The sequence below is a fragment of the Hippopotamus amphibius genome, chromosome 6 (assembly GCF_030028045.1).
Source record: "Hippopotamus amphibius kiboko isolate mHipAmp2 chromosome 6, mHipAmp2.hap2, whole genome shotgun sequence".
Classification (NCBI taxonomy): Eukaryota; Metazoa; Chordata; class Mammalia; order Artiodactyla; family Hippopotamidae; genus Hippopotamus; species Hippopotamus amphibius.
In genome coordinates this window covers 154,568,516-154,586,579 of record NC_080191.1, presented here as the reverse complement: position 1 = coordinate 154,586,579, position 18,064 = coordinate 154,568,516, and positions in this window count along the sequence as shown.

Sequence of the window (18,064 nt, the reverse complement as noted above, 5' to 3'; positions counted from 1 at the left end):
AGTCTCTTTTTGAAATAGATAGAATACTTATTCAATCATTCAGCAAGCTTTCACTGAGCATCTAATATGTTCAAGGGATGGGCTAGCCCTAAAATCAGACTTTCTGAATAGTATCTCCTGGTGGAATATTCCCATGACAGCACTGATCCAACAGATTTTTATTATCCAGAAATGTATTAAAATTTTGAAGTCATACACCTGTTTACTATCACCTCTCATTCTTAATTATTAAATTCTAGTCCTTGTGTCAGTTTTTTAAACAGGAGAGTTGACAGTATATTTTGACTGCCTTTTATTAAATTCCTTTTTGACAAAACTTCTACTAACCAGGTGAGAGTCTTAAAATAAGGAAATCTTATCTCACAATATCTTGCCTGAAATAGTTTTGTCTGTATGGACAGACACAGTTTAGAGCTTCTTTTATTTTTCCTTTATCAGACAGCCAGTTACTTAGTGATGCCAAGACTTCTGCCCACATGTACTGGAGATCTGTGCAGAGATTGAAAACCTTGATCTCCTTGGGAATTTCAGTTATGCAACAAGAAGTTAAAAACCTGACGTTTTTATTGAAATGGATTTATATGTCTTCTCTCTGTCAAATCCTCCTTGTCACATTTGAATGTGAGAGTCTGATGGGAACACTCGTCAAAGAATAAATTAACTTCCAATGTACACTTAAATCCTCGTGTTATTTCCATTAAACAGTGTCAGAGTAATGCCCAGGTACCATTCTTAATATGGAAACTGTAGGCAGACCTGCTCTCTGGAAAGCAAACTCTTGCTCTTAATCAGTGTCACCTTGTGATTTAAGGTGGCTTGGAAGGTGATAGCTCATATACCATTTTAACATTTTCCCCCAAATTAAAGCAGTTTTATTATTTTTATGATTATAAATACACTATGTGAACATTTAACAATTGAAGCAGTGCAGAAAAGCATAAGGAAGAGTAGAAGAATAACCCAAAACCTAAGAAGAAGAGAGAACTGCTATTAATATTTTGGAGTACATCCTTTAAGCCTTCTCTATTCACAAACAGACAACACGTACACACAAAGCCTGACAGTTCTGCATACACAGAATCACACTACAGGTATTTTTATAATCTAAATGTTTACTCACAAACCTGACAGATGTCTGCTTGTCAATAAATCTAGAGCTACAAAATCATTTTAAAGACTATAAAATTCTTTGCAGGAAAATATCAGAATTTAACCAGTCTGTTGTTGATGGACATTCACGTTGTTTCCAGCTTTTCACTATTATAAGGAATGCTGCCACGAGGATATATGTATACATATTTGAATTTGTGTTAATAGTGTAAATTCCTAGGGGGAAGTTGCTGGGAGGAAGGTAAGCACATTTACTATTTCCAACTTTACTATTACTGGCAGGAGAGCACGTTTATCATTTTGGTTAATGCATTGGAAAGATGTGGAGAGAAAGACAACTAACTTCGAAGGGACTGAAAGAAGGAAATTCACTCTTCTAGTGTACCAAGAATCAGTCAAACTACTGCAAATAGATGAGAGAACACGTGCTTCTTCTAAAAGCTGTCCTGTGGTTCTTTAAAATCTTTGTTTGTTATGGAGCCTGGTATTCTAATGGACAGCAATCTTCAGTGTATCATGACATTTATTAAAGTTGCCTCCAAGGTGTAAATTTAGTGTGAGTGGCAAGAAGGAGAAAGATTTTACTGGAGCAGAATAATGTCAGGGCTCTTTTGCAGTTCATCTGTTTCTTCTCTTGCTCCAAGTCAGTCTGTGGAATCCCTCATGACACGGGTTCTGTTGGTATGTTTTAAAGTCGTCCATGAGTTCCTCATGGTTTCCTTCTGGCTGCTTCACCAGCATTTTATTCCCATGCCTCTGCTGGAAAAAAAGGGTACCTTTAAATGTATTTATTTCCTCATCTCTGTCCTCTGCCTTACATTGATAAGTGCTCTGAAAAGGCAAGGAGAAAGAAGTTGGAGTTTTAGGATTGAGAACGTAGGATTTGGAGTCTGTATTAATCAAGGCTATGGTAACGACAACAACAAAACCACAAAATCTTTGGAGTCTTAGAGGGATTAACACAACTAAAGTTTGTTTTTTGTATTCAGAGTTTGATGTGTGTCTCAGAACGCCTCACAGCAATTCTTCCACGTAGTGTCACCTGGATCCAGGATTTCTCTGTTTTGAGATTCTGTCATCTCCCCTCAACTCATGGCTTCCAGAATTGCCACTCTTAAATGCCTCAGCTCAGAAGTGACACACGTCATTGTCATCTGCTCATAATCTTTTCTGCTCATAGCTCATTGGCCACATGGCCCCGGGCTACCTGCACAGAGGCTGGGAAATGTAGGGTAACGCTACTGTTTGGTGCAGCCAGCCCTGGTATTAAATCATTCTGTTTCTTACTACTGTGTGAACATTTCTGTGCCTCAGCTTCCTCATTTGTACAGTGGGGATCAGACTACCTTTTCCACACCGTGTTAAATGAGATAATATGTGTAAAGGCACATAGCAAGTTCTCAAGAAAAGAAATGATAGCTACTAATATTAATGGTAGCTGTCCTGGGAAATGAATATAATTACAACCAGTCAGGGTTTGAACTGGTACAAAGAATGCCGACTAGGAGATAAGAGGAGAGAGAGCTCACTTCCAAGGATGGTTGACAAAGGAAAGTTTCAATGTGGAGAAAGTATTTGGGTTGGGTTCTGGAACAATTTGCTCTGTTTTCTTTAAATCCCTGGAGGGAAAAAGCGGTCTTGCAGAGACTGGGGCAACAGAGGGAAGAAGAATTAGTGCTGAGGATATTTCAGCGTGTTCTGACCTGAAATGAAAAACGGATTATGAACAAATGACAAGTTAGCTGGTGTTAGTTACACGTCAGTAGTCTGTGCTTCATAAATAAAAGACTTCAATCCTGGTTACATTACTTTTGGGGTCTGTTAAGAGGCTGGGTGAATCATGTTCCTCTGAGTTGGGACCACTTCAAGGTTTGACCTTCAAAACTCTGCGTTCAGGGAATTAAACAACCCTCTAAGGAGGAGCGTGGTTCTCCCACAGGAATTTAGAAGAACAATGGTAGCTAGATTTATTTTCACCTTTTCGAACAAAAGAAGTTTACAGGGCTCAGCTGTGGGGACAAAGGGTGAATAAAGCTTTCCCTGCTTCTGAACCAGCCTGGTCCCTGGTTCTCTGCTGTTTGATTTTAGAGCTCATCTTCTGACTTTTGAGCCTGTCCCTTGGTTTGGAGAGCTTATAAAATCTCTCCTCTGGGTTGCTTGGCTTGCCTTCTCCCTCAGTTCTTGGCCTTGCTTATTTCCCTAGTTTTGGTGAGAAGCAATGTTAATTTGACCCGCCTTAGAGAACCCCTTCAGCTTGGCTCCCTCCCAGCTGGGTCCCAGGAGCCTCAGTCTTGCTGGTGGTGTGGTTGTGTTGTTAAGAGTAAATGCCCTTGGGACTTCCTAGGTGGCGCAGTGGTTGAGAATCCGCCTGCCAATGCAGGGGACATGGTTCGATCCCTGCCCCAGGAAGATCCCACATGCCGCGGAGCAACTAAGCCCATGGGCCACAACTATTCAGCCTGCGCTCTAGAGCCTGTGTGCCACAACTACTGAAGCCCACGCACCTAGAGCCCATGCTCCACAAGATAAGTCACCAAAATGAGGAGCCTGTGCACCACAATGAAGAGTAGCCCCTGCTCACCGCAACTAAAGAAGCATGTATGCAGCAATAAAGACCTAATGCAACCAATAAATAAATGAAAAAATAAATTTATTTAAAAAAAAAAAAAGAGTGAATGCCCTGGGGCCAGGCTGCCTGTGTCAGAATCCTGTGTCTGCCACTCCTGATGGTGGCTGAATGACCTTAGTCAAAGCACTCAGCCTCTTGTGCCTCAGTTTTTTCATTTGGAAAATGCAGATAGTCATAATAGTACTGACCTCAGAGGTTTGTGAAGGTTAAACAAGGATTAAATTGAGTAAACGTGCGTAGGACAGTGCCTTGCAAATCATTATGCAGTAAGTACTTCATGATTTTCATCGATTATTATTTAGGACAAGGGTGCCCTTGGGAACAGGAAGGAAGCAATTAACTTGGCCCAGAAGAGCCAGGAAAGGTTCCATAGAAATGATGACACTTGAACAGTTTGGATCAATGAGTGAATTCCCAGGGAAGGGCTTGAAGGGAGGGCAATCTAAGAAGAGCGAACGAATGAAGTAAAAGCTCAGCTATGAGACAAAATAAGCAGCTCGCATGCATGGAGCGCGGGATGAGTGGTGGCAGTGTGGGAGAGGGCGACATGGCACGCCTCCAGGCTGGAGAGGCGGGACGAGGGGAAACCGAGAAGGGCTTTTAATGCCAAACCAATAAGTTGGTACTTGACTCTTAGGTAGCAGGATGCCCACAAGGATCTGTAGGCAAGAAGTGATTATGGTCAGGTTTGTAAGATCACGCTGTGGTGTGGAAGATGGATTACAGTGGGCTGAAGTGTTGGCAGCGAGTCCCGTGCATGAGGCTCTTTCATTAATCCAGGGGCGACATCACGTGAGAGCTTCATATAATGGGCTGTTAATAATGACTACTCTCCCCCTGCCTTCTGTGTATTGGGTTTTGGATGGCTATGAGGTTTTTTACTTATTTTTCTGTTATTTTAGTTTTAACATTTTGCCCTTAAAGCATAATGTGAGAAAAAAATCAGACCTTCTTATACTAATAATTCATAGTATAAATCCAACACACTGATCTGTCTCCACCTACCCACTGCATCCGTCAACCTTTTCTGGCCAAAGTAGTCTGTGATGGGTTAAAATGTACTTGATGCAGTACTGCAGCTTTAAGTATGCATGAGCTTGGATGGCACCAGAGTTTAGTTTTTTTCTCTGCTTCACTTGTCATACCATTAGCAATATCCCTGGGTGAGTGACCTAGGGTTAAGGATTAAGTTTAAAAACCATCTTGGCATTTTTCTGCTTGCATTGGTTGGACTTAGACTGAGATTTCATTAAATATTTAATTTTATTTGGTTTGCTACAGGGTAAAGTCTAAAAGAACTCCAAATGGTCTTTTATTTTTACAGTTCACCTGTGCTTCTTGTTATTCTCAGATGAAAGAATTCTGCCTTCAGACACAAAGTTATTTCAAGAAATTTTACTATCATGTGCCCTACCTCATGTGTTTTGAATTATGTTACCTATAGAACTAATCCATCAAGAGCTTTGCAGAAGCCCTGTACAGGTCTGGAGAGTGTGTTCAACTGGAATTCTAAGCTATATTTCCTATCTAAACCTTTCCTTCATTTATAAAACTCATGTCCACCCCTCCCTACCCACCCGCTTTGCACTACCTGAAAAATAACAAAGCTACCCATGGTTTTAGAATTTCTTTTCTCAGAGCAGCTAGGGCAAAAATCTACAAAGACAGAAGAAAACCCTGGCAGATTTTTTTTTCCCCAAACACATTTCTGTTTAGCTGAGAAAAAGACTCTGCTCATGCCATGCAGTTCAGTGTTCCTTTTCATTAATACTGAATATAAGGTTTTTAGAGTTGGCCAATTCACCCTTCTTTGAAACATTCCTCTTGATTAAACAACCTTTGGAACTGTTCAACCCAACCTGAATAGCAATCAGGCTCTCCTCCCCTTTCTTTTTTGGCTTGGGTCTTCAGAGTAGAAACGGTAACTGGCGCTGCCTCCCAAAGTGGTTTTTCCAGAGGCAATAAATTAATCTGATAAACCACTGTTAGAAGTATCCTCACCCTTCCTTCTCTCAGAGGATTGCTGGGTTTTTCAGCGGGCTTTTTGTGGGACCTCCAGCTGACACTGAAGACTTCTCTTTGTTGTACCACCTTTTGTGAATCTCTCTGGGTGTGCCAGAAAGATCCAAGGATTTAAAGATCATCTGTGCCTCCAAAGTCACTAGGGGTTCCACTTAATTTTTCTTTCCTTTACACCTACGTTTCCATCTTCCTTTAGAAAAGAACTCTCAGCTTACATGCAGCCAGCCTCTGGAGGGTTCTAGAGGAGTATGAGAGTGGTCTCAGTTACTTGAAAGCGCATCAAGTTGAGGAGGTTTTAACATATTCTATATACAGCTCTGAGTGATAGTGCCAGGATAAGTAGGTTAAAAAAATATCAGGAGGCAAATATTTTCCCCAGTGTATGTTCTGCAGGTCTGTGGAATGCTAATGGGTACTGGGGTTGGTGCTGCAGAAGGTTTCATGGCAAACGAAATTAGATAATGCTGTGTTAATGCTATTAAACATCAAAGCTAATGATTATCTTAAATATCTAAGAGGAGCATAGAGTATATGCTTACTTGACCATGGAATGTTTTTCAAGGAGCAAGTTAAAAGACAGATGCTCCTTACTTAAGCACCGAGAAAGTGCTCTGCTGCCTAACATGAGAAGAAATTGTGCTATTATAAGTTAGAAGCCTTAGCTGTGAGTCCTAGCACAGGGCATTCATGCTGGTTTTAAACATTCAACAATATACACCTTCCAGAACCTTACCAAAAGGTTATCTTTTAGATGTGTCTTCTGAAGTTGTAGATGGCATTGTCAATATTACTATTACATTAACTACACATTGAAGTTAATAATTGTGCTGATTTCATTGCTAGGTATTTGGGGCCTACTTTATATATTAAGTGATAAAAGATTGGTTCAAAAATATATAGTATTTTGTTAAAATTTGGCTATTATGGTGATGCTATTGCAGTGACTCATTTTAGTTTGGAATTTCAAAGACTAGAAGAGTTTTATTACTACCATTCCTAGGAGTTGAAACTAAGTAACATGGTATATTTAAAACTAAGTTCTTTCTAGCCATGTATAATGGACATTTAGAAAAAGGGAAAGAACATGAAAAATTTGTGTTTTACAGCAAAGACATTTTATCTCTTCTTGTAAGTCAAACCCAAAGTACTTCTTAACTCTGCATCAGTAACTGGGGTGGGGGTGGACTCTTTTAATCAGCAGTGAGTACCACAGGGTCCTGTGGCTACCAACAGAACAAATATGCTCTGAGATGCAAGTGGAGATCTGGTATATGAGACAGAGAGATGGCAATCATGTTTAACCCAACTGTGAGCAGTTCATACTATCTCTTGGCTTTTACTTTAAAAAGAAAAGACAATTTTTAGAGAACATTTTTAGGTTTATGACAAAATTGAGAGGGATGTACAGATATCTTTATCCCCTGCCCCAACACATGCTTAGCCTCCTTCATTATCAACATCCCCTGCTAGAGTGGTACTTTTTTTTTTTCTTTAACCAAGAATGAACCTACATTGACAGATCATTATCACCCAAAGTCCATTATTTACCTTACGGTTCACTCTCGGTGTTGTACGTTCTACAGGTTTGGATAAACGTATAGTGACATATAGCCATCATTATAACATCATTATAATAACATACTGCCTTAGAAACCCTCAGTGCTATGCCTATTCATCTCACCCCACCCCCTGGCAACTATTGATCTTTTTATAGTCTCCACAGTTTTGCCCTTTCCACAGTGTCATATAATTGGAATCACATAGTATGTAGCCTTTTCAGATGGGCTCCCTTCACATAATATGCATTTAAGTTTCTTCATGTCTTTTCATGGCTTTTCATGGCTTGATAGCTCATTTCTTTTTAGTGCTGAATAACATTCCATTGTCTGGATGTACCACAGTTTGTTTATCCATTCACTGATTAAAGGACCTCTTGGCTGCTTCCAGGTTTAGGCAATTATGAATAAAGCTGCTATAAACATTCATGTGCAGTTTTTTAAACATGTGGACATACATTTGCAACTCCTTTGGGAAAATACCAAAGAGCATAATTGCTCTAGTGTATGGTAAGAGTATGTTTAGTTTCATAAGAAACCTCTAAATTGTCTTCCAAAGTGGCTGTTCTATTTTGCATTCTCACCAGCAACATATGAGAGTTCCTGTTGCTCCACATCCTCACCAGCATTTGGTGTTGTCAGTGTTCTGGATTTTGGCTATTCTAATAGGTATGCAGTGGTATTTCATTACTGTTTTAATTTTCATTTCCCTGATGACATAAGATGTGGAGCATCTTTTCATTTGTTTATTTGCAATCTGTATTTCTTCTTTGGTGAGGTGTATGTTAAGGTCTTTGGCCCATTTTTCAACCAAATCCTTTGTTTTCTTATTGTTGAATTTTAAAATTTCTTTATAAATTTTGGATAACAGTTCTTTACTAGATGTATCTTTTGCAAATATTTTTCTCCCAATCTCTGGCTTGTCTTCTCATTCTGTTCATACTGTCTTTTGCAGTGCAGAAGCTTTTAATTTTAATGAAGTCCAGCTTATAGATTATTTTTCCATGGATCATGTCTTTGGTATCATGTCTAAAAAGTCATTGCCATACCAAGGTCATCTAGGTTTTCTCCTATGTTATTGTCTAGGAGTTTTATGGTATAGTGTTTTACATTTAGGTCTATGATAGATTTTGAGTTAATTTTTGTGAAGAATGTAAAATCTGTGTCTAATACTTTTATTTTGCATTTTGATGACCAGTTGTTCCAGCACCATTTGTTGAAAGCTCTTACAATTTAAGAAGGATAGAAGCAATCTTAGTGTATTCAGAGGAAAGAGACCAAAATAGAGAAGGGACTTTAAATTGTGTGTTAGGCAAACAAACTTAAGTTTCATGGGGTGCTGAAATTTGAGAAAAGAAAATCTTGATGGGACATAATGCTTGACTTTGATGTTTGAGGGATCATCAGATGTATGAATGATTACTTATGGCCTCAGTGGGACCAGCAGGTAGGAGCAAATAGGCTGCAGCTCTTTTTCAAATTTTCTGAAAGCCAAAGATTTCCAGAAATGGAATGGGTTGGCACAAAGCAGAGTGAATTACCTGTTACCAGGTGCCTCCCTGGTATATAGTTCAGCTTTGGGAAGTAAAAGGACTAGAACATCCAAAACATCTCTTCTGAGATTCTGGACTTTTAAACCTTGCATAGATGTACCAAGGAATCCGTGTAAATGCATAGCAGTGAAGGAGACGGGTAGCACAAGTTAGACATGTTTTAGGACAACTTGAAAATAATACTGGGAAACAAACAAACAAACAAAATCACCATTGGGGCAGGTACATCAGCTTATTCTTGGGGATGCTCTGAGTTTGCTGTGAGTTTTACCAGAAGGCTATCTGTCCACTTTATGGCTGTCCACTAACCCATAGCTATGGATAAGCTTGGAGACAGATGTGTTTAGACCTTTTGGGGCACGTGAGTCAGGGTCTGGTAGTGCTAACCATAGGACTGCTCTGCTGTCCAGCCACACACCTAGGCATCCTGATGTCTTCTGCATATGATATCAGGATATCATAGCCTGGAATAACTTAAACAGACCTTCTTCTTCTTCTTCTTTTTTTTTTTTTAAGCAAGTACATATTAAGCATCTGTTATGTGCAGGCAGACACTATATTGGAGTAGGTCATGTTTCATATTGTTATGCAGAGATCTATTTTCACTCATTATTTCTTTGGAACTGATTTTCAATTCAGTATACCAAGGACTTCTATTCACTGAGTGTTCTAAAACTAAGGATTTTGTCCCTTTAACTGAGGAATTCCATAGAGCCCCGATGTACTTCAGAAATGTCTCTTTTGTAAACAACTGTGAGGGAAAGAGGCCAGGAAAACATATATCTAGTTCCTAGTCAGGAATACTGAGATAAGACTAATTTTTATGGAATTGGCTGCATTAATTTATAGTCATATACAATAAATATTATGATTGAAAACCATAACATTTGCTGATGTTTGGCAGTGTGGAAGTATGATTAGCTAATTAATCATTCTCTATGCTTTAGATAAGCATGGTTTGCATATTCATCCCAGGCCATGAGACAGTTCAAAGTGGCTAGAGTTAAAGTTGAAAAATGTCAATTGGGCTTCCTAGGTGGCGCAGTGGTTAAGAATCCACCTGCCAATGCAGAGGTCATGGGTTCGATCCCAGCTCCAGGAAGATCCCACATGCCGCGGAGCAACTAAGCCCGTGTGCCAAAAAAAGAAAAAAAATGTCAATTGTCATGGCAGCAAGTGTCTCCTGGGTGGGGATCAGAGTGACAATAAATGTAATTTATTAATTTATCCAGAATTTAATTCCAGGGTATTATCTTTTCAAATACGTTTTTCCCCTTCTTCTCTCCCTTCCTCCTTCCCTTCTTCTCTATAATGAAATTGGAATCAGCCAATATTTATTTTTTCATTGTTTGCCACAAAGCTCAGAACTAAATTCAATACTCAGTTATAGAAACTGTCACTCATTCATAATTCCTAGTTTACTGTTCTCTCACCTTTCTAATGATTAATGATCATTATTTTATGTCTATTTCAGCTATTTGGCTTCATATACATCTTTATATATGTCTCCAAATTATTTTTGGAAATGGGCAGAATCTACGTGTTATATACATGGTATATAAAAATGAAGGCCAGCAGGCACCATTAGTAGATGAAACTTTTGGCATTTCATGAGTATTTTTGAATATCTTAAGCTTTGCATTTCACACTAGAGAATCAGGATCTATCATAATGGGACATCTAGTATGAAAACATTAAACACGACTTAAAACAAGGATGGGTGCCATATGCTTAGTGTTTTCATATGAAGTAGAATTTTCCTCTACTGGGAGAGTTTTCCCAAAATAAATACTCTGACTCTCTCTGCCAGTCTCCCCAGCTACCATGATAATTATATAATAGTACATAGGTCTTCAAATTCAGAGACCTACTACATCCTACACGTGGCTAGAGACGTCGGAGAGCGGCATATGGACTATGAGAGAGAATTGATGTCTGTGTCAACTAGACAGAGGCTGGCTCAATGGGTTCAGCAGAAGCAGTGGTCCAGAGAGGATTGATGGAATGAACTGGTCAAAGCTTTATTGTCAGAGAAGTTATCAAGCTGGGCTGCAGAGATCCAGCAGGTGCTTTGGAGTGCTGGTATCAAACGTGGCTGCGCATTGCAATCACCTGGGAAGCTTTAAAAATTACTGAAGCGCGTGTGTGTGTGTGTGTGTGTGTGTGTGTGTGTGTGTGTGTGTGTGTGTGTGTGTGTGTGTGTGTGTGTGTGTGTGTGTGTGTGTGTGTGTGTGTGTGTGTGTGTGTGTGTGTGTGTGTAGAGGGTTTCCTCTGCAGCAGAAATGTCTAAATCATCACTTGCCTCTGGATAATGTGGGGTTGCCTTCCAAAGGGCTTAGGAGTGGAGGGAAGCTAGGCTCTTTTTGTTTGTTTGTTTGTTTAGAAAGACATTGGTGACTAATTCTCATGTATCAGCTCTAGGTAACTGTTCTGTTTTTGTTTGAACAATGTGGCCCCTTTAATGCTGTCTTTAGTATAGCCCCTGATTCATCCCTCAGAGACTGATACTGTGCCCACAGAAGGAACCAATTTGTTTACTTATTTCAAATGACACTTTCACAATCAATATATATGAAATACTTGAGATGAAATACGCAGGACTGGAATTGATTTCCTAGTTTTGAATGCTTTCTCCATTGCTTACTAGCTGTGTCTCTGGGCAAGGTACTCACCCTCTTTATCTGTAGAATGGCATATGTTAACAATGCCAACCTCTTAGGTTTTCATTGTAACTATGAAATGATATAATACAGGTAAACAATGTAGAATATGGCGTGGGATATAGTAAACACTAGGTCAGTGGGTCTTAAAGTGTGGTCCCTTGACCAGAAGCATCAGAGTCACCTAGGGACTTGTTAAATATGGAAATTCTCTGTTCCCACTACAATTTTACTGATTCAGAAACCCTGGGGTGTGGGCCCCTGCAATTTGTGTTTTAACAAGCCCTCCAAAAGATTCTGATATTGACTGAAATTTGAGAGCCATTGTGTTAAAGATTACTTGTGGTTATTTAATTAATTCCCACCAGCACACATGTCAAATAAACTCACTCTGGTGGTTATTACACTATCTAAAAAGAAACATCATTTTATAACTAATTAAACTAATTACATTTAAATAGTCAAAGTATTCTCCTTGATTCACAATTCAAACAGTAGCTTTAAAATGACATAATTATCACCTCCATCACTGAAACATCACTACAAAGTTTTCCAACTGCAATATACCAGTGCAGGAGAAGCATTTTCAGCATTGCTCTGGGATACAGATTTGGAAAATCTTAGGAGCAAGGGTAGCTGTCTCGGACTGTGAGGTGATGGGCCTGACTAGAGCCCTGCCAACTGTGTTAAATCAGGCTGACCAAGTGGGATGACACCATTTATGAAAGACCTTGAAAGTCAATAAAATTAAGCTTGATCTAGTAAAAATCGAAAGGGACTACTGAATTTTTTTGAGTGTGGGAGTGACGCAGTGAATGGAACGTGGAAAGCTTGAATTGAAGTGGGAGGGCTGGGTACCCAAGGCCTGTGTCCTAGAGCTGGATAAGCTCTGAGGAATGTGGAGATTCCAGAGGTCTTAGATCATAGGGATGGGGAAGAGGTTGGGGAAAAAAACTCACTGTCCTCTGCCAATGACTATGTGTCAAATCACAATATAAGCAGCGACAGAAACAGGCCCAGGGATATCATCTAGTGGGGTATTTTCATTCAAAAAGCAATTTCAGTGAAACATGGGTGAGTCTGAATGTAGTGCTGGTTCAATGTTTTCCCATCAGCCAAGGTGTTACTGACCTTTTTGAGTCCAGTGCCAACAAGGTCCTTCTGCCTGGTATCTCTTGCCCCAGTAGAACAAGGTGAGTTTGGTTCTGAAGCAAAGGAAAGCTTTCTTCTTTGATCAGAGAATGGAGAGGCCAGAGCTCCCGCTCTAGAGCACAGACCGTCCCCACCGGCAACGGTGGGGCTGTTTATTTATAGGGAGCTCATGGTGGGGGGTGGGGGTGAGCGTGCGGAGTTCTCGCGTGGCTGGCGAGATCGCAGTGCCCCGCTCAGTGTTTGTGCACACGGCCCGCAGGCGCCATCTTGAATTGTGGCGTCGTGCTCAGCGCTTCCACACAGGGAACCCCCCAGCGGAGGTGCTGGGCGCAGCGGGTTCCCACGCGGAACTCTGGTCTGAGGTGCCGGGTTCGAGGCCTTTGCACGCAATACCCTATGAGCAAGTGGAACTAGACGAATCGCAGAAGAAAAGGAAAAGGTTAGACTTTATTACCTAAATCCTGTTTTTATTTCCTGGGAATTGTTAATGGGCTTTGCCGGGACAAGTTTCTACCAGCCTTTCTCTCCAGCAGCTCCCACCTATTGAGATGAGCCTCGGGGTCCTTTGATGCAGGGCAACAATGGAGAGGTGGAACCCCCTTTTAAGAGGATAATGAAAGGATCAACATGGGCACTTAGTTTTCTTTTCTTTTCCTGATTCCTTCTTCTTAGTAATATAATAGCTGAAAAGTCACCCTTATAGTTCAGGAAAAGTCAGAATGTTATACGTGAGAGAGGATCTTAAAAAAACGAGTATAGTCACACTAGGAAGAAAAGAACAACTGGTTGCTCCGGGGTGTGTGTGTGTGTGTGTGTGTGTGTGTGTGTGTGTGTGTGTGGAGGGGGCATGTGTGTGCATGGGGGGTCTCATGCATTAAACATTTTACAAAGCGTAGGCACAGCTGGTACCCGGACAGGGAGTCATGTGGCCTCTGACACATCAAATAATCCTTCTCTGTTCATCTAGTTTGTAATTATGGCCTGTCAAATTTCCTTCTGGTATCTGTTTTAAAAATAAATACCCAGCCAGAGAAATTTAACCCTTCCCATGCCTTTCATCTGTTCCATTTGCATCATTGACTCAAATGTCACCCTGAGCTGTTGAAACCTGCCTATGTGGCATTATATTCTGTAACCTTCATTTCACATAGGTCAACACTTGGCTTTTAAATGGTAGTAAATTTCAGGCACTACTGATTCAGGCTGGGCAGCTAGACGTGAAAGACTTTATCTCTCTAGAATTTTTGTGAAATAGCCAGTCATTCAGAAAGCAATTTTAAATCCTTTACTCAAAGCAAAAAGATCAGTGCTGTTACTGAGATGACATAAAGGGTATATGTCTGCCTTACAAACTAGTAGCTTTTTCATTGTCTCATTCTTGTAATGGAGGTTGCTTCGAGTCGTTGGCTATGTCCTCTGGTCTTTTGGAAGCTCGGCCCATGGACAGGTAAATGTGTTATTTAGTCCTGTCATTATTATTGTGAGTTTTTTCAATCAATATTTGGATGGAAGAACATCAATCCATTAAGTTTATCTTCTCGTATCAAAGCCACAGTTGAAGTTTCTTAAGTTTATCACTATCCCAGAGCTGCTGTTTAGTACCTACCTAGCATTCCTTGATTTGCATCATCAATCTAATTCTAGAGAAAATGTGGATTATGGAGTATGTGCCTTCTACCATCTTCTCTTTGCAGATAGTCACTAATATTTAAGATTCAGAGTAGCTTAGACACATATGGCTTCCTGGCCACGGGGCAGTCTAAAATTACACTATGAATTTCTTTATGAAGTCTACTTTCTCTAAATACCTCTATTTCATGACATTTCTTTGCTCCTGTTTTTTACCACCTCCTAAGAAAAAAGGAGAAAGAGGTTTGAGGATGAGGTATCTCCCAGCTGAGGGATACCCTATATGGAAGCCTGGAACCAACAGAATGCAAAAAGTAGAAGCTATATGCCTCGCTTTTTTGTGCAGTGTGCCCTCCTGCCTATACAAAACTTGGCAGGAATTATAACTGAAATTATTAAAAAATTGTGGAATATATTTTCTGTGCCTGTTGGTATGCTAAGTGATGGTATTTTCAACATTGTGAAATTTAGAGGACAGTTATTGTCCTCATTTTATAGATGAATGTGCTGAAGATAAGAAAGATTAAGTGAATTACCCAGGGTCACATGGTGACTAAGTGGCAAGGCTGGGTCAGAAATCTATTTCCTCTGACTACATGTCAAGTTCTCATTTTGCTTATTCAGTAAGGTAACAGAGGTCAATGTCTTGATACTTAGTTCCCTCTGCTTCCTCCTCTCCTGTTCCACACTCAGATCCTCCTTCCACCTGTCTGCCACTTCAGGTCACGGTATAGTTAACACTTTGTTGAATGCTATTTCTATAGGGAATTATTACCTTTCCCAGACAGAGGAGTCCCTCTGTTACTTGCTCAGTTCATCCTGCACTTTTCTTTCAGAATGTATATCACAACTAATAATTATTTGTGCAATTTTGTTTCTAAAGTCTCTTTTGCGTACCAGGATTTATAGTCCATGGGAATATAAATTACCTCTGTCTTGTTCATCATCATATCTCTAGCTCTGGGCAGGAGTGGCGTGCATGAAAGCAGATCAAAACTTGTTTGTTAAATTAATGAATGAATAAATAGCACTCTCTGAGTGGTAGTTGCTGTGTTATATTTATTATTTTTGGTAATTGAATATCATGCTTTATATGGATACTCAGTGAGGTAATTGAAGAGCCTGTCAGAATAACAGGGCAACAAAAGAAGTGCCAGGGTTAGTGATTTCTGAGCACAGCCTGAGGTTGAGGTGGTGGCACAAAGAAGGATGACAGGTCTAAAGTGGAATCAGGATGGCAGAATGAGGGGAGAGCAGGTTAGCAAATGCTTTGCCTTTGACCTACCTGCCAGTCAGTTCTCAAAAGCTTCTGAAAAAGAATAGCCTTTCAACCTGTAGGTTTGACTGAAGGGAAAGAATCAATTCATCTCTAAGCTTAGTATGTTAATAAAAAAAGAAAGATTTAGAGGCAATTTCAGTTATATATATTTTTCTCTAAGTATTTTCCAGTTTATCCCATTGTTTTTCAGTGCTAGTAATGGCTTTCTACATTCTAAATCAAAATTTATTTTTGACCCAATATCTTCATGTCTTATAAACTCGAAGCACTCTCTTTCATATCTGTGTGAGGTTTAGGGAGAGATTTTATTTTTCCGTCTAGGTTTTGCTGCTGAAAGTCATGTGAGATAATTTCGATTGTATTTTCTTTAGGTCTGTTTCACAGTATATCAACTCTGTGGTTTTTGCAAGATCTAAGGGAAAGATAATATAATCTTACCCAAGCTGCCTCTGATTGGTTATTCCGATTTGTAGATTGAAGCTTTGTACTAGAGAGATATTAAGAATGTCCATTTTTAGAGCATTCAAGCTAGGTAAAACAACTATTGTAGCAGTGTTTTTAATGCATTCCAGAAGATTGTGTCCAGTGAATATTCTGTGCCATGACAGGGCAGTAAAATAGTTTAAACCAAGGAAATCTGATTTTACTAAACCAAAACCTATTTAAAGAAATAAAAAGACATCAGAAACAATTTCATTTTCTGTATAATAGAAAATTATGGTTCTAAGCAAGTAAAATTGAGGTAGTCAGATATATAATAGGACACACAGGCACACCAATGGCTTTTAACACAAAGAGTAAGTAATTAAAGCTAAAAAACAATTATCCTACTCATTCAAAGAAAAATTAGGTAACTTCCAGAAATACACAAAATACAATACATTGAAAAATAAGCAGAAGCATTTCTATTCAATTTAGGACCGACATGAGAGGAGAGAATTTGATTAAGCAGCAATAGATTTTTTTAATTTTTACTTAGATGGTGTCAGGCTTTTCCAGGTTCAGTGAAAGAAATATAATGTATTAGTAAATACTTGATTTAAGAATAACCAGAAATTCTCCCTCATCAGTTACATGGTTACCTTTAAAGAAAATTATATGCTAGAAATCAGAATAAATAGCTGATTCTTTATTCTAGTTACAAAAATAAAACATTGATTCCTTCATTATTTGAATATCATAGTTAATTTTTTAAATTTATTATAATCTCGTAGAGTTTAATGTGTTTGATCTGATTAACTGATTGTGGTTATTGTCCTTAACTGATGCTCAAATTTTTAAATATTTGACAAGTGGGAGAGCCTCTTCTTGTTGGCTCTTGAGTCCTCTTGATAAAATCTTAGCATTTTTTATTAGCTTTGTATGTCTGATAAGACAAGTTGTTACATGCTTATCATGTAACATGATCTTCATTTTCTTTCCCATCCTTAAACTATTTCTCTAAAGTCCTTTGGTTGCTAGAAATGGGAAATGATATTTATATACCAAAATCCAAATTTGTGTGCTAAGGATGCTATTCACTATCAGGTTGCCCTTTTACCTAGGTTTTTAAATTAGCGGAAAAGCACTATTTGTATAAAAATAAGATTTAATTTAAGTTTATAATTATATTTTGAATTCAGCTATAAGAGTTATAAAATTACTTATTTGATTACATATACATGTATAACACACATATATATATATTTTCAGTTTTGAGCATCATAATGATATTATTATGATAATTCTTTGTTTTATGCTTTACTTTATATTAGAGTTTCAAATTAATATTCCAATGTCATTGCCAAGACTGTGATTATTGAAACTAGTTCTAGAGTTTTCATTAATTTATTTTTTTTGGCACATATCACCAGTTAAGAACTTATTCTCAACTTTCCGTGTTTTAAATTTATTTGAAATAATTTCTTTCTGTGTGGTTATGCCATCAGTTTTAATAAATGTATTATTTTTGAAAATAAAAAAAAAAAAAAAAAAAAAAAGAATAACCAGTTTAGGAAGGATTTGCCCATGCAAACATCAGTTTTTCTCCTTCATTCCCTTTTAGAGACAGTGGTCCACTGGTCCCATTTAAGGACTACTAGGAAAAAGAGTAAAGAAGCTGGAAAAATCTTTTATTATAAAAATACAGAGATGTAGAGTCCAGAAAGCCCAGCTCAGTCCCTCCCTATTCTGACCCTCTCACTCAATGGTATTTGAATCTGTTCCTGGGAATTGTTAATGCTGCAGTGAGCGAGGAACAGAGAAGTAGAGGATCTGCTCCATTTGAAATTTATTTCCCTTTGTTTTTATTTCTTTTCATTTTTTAATATAGAAATGTAGACAAATGCAAAAATCACATACCCACCATCACAAGCAGGATACAGAAAAGTTCCCTTGTCCTGCTAAATTCTCTCCTGCTGCACCATGTATCAAACTCTTTGAAACTTTTCAAAACATTTAAAACCACGTATTAAAGGTTTTTTTTTTTTTTTAAT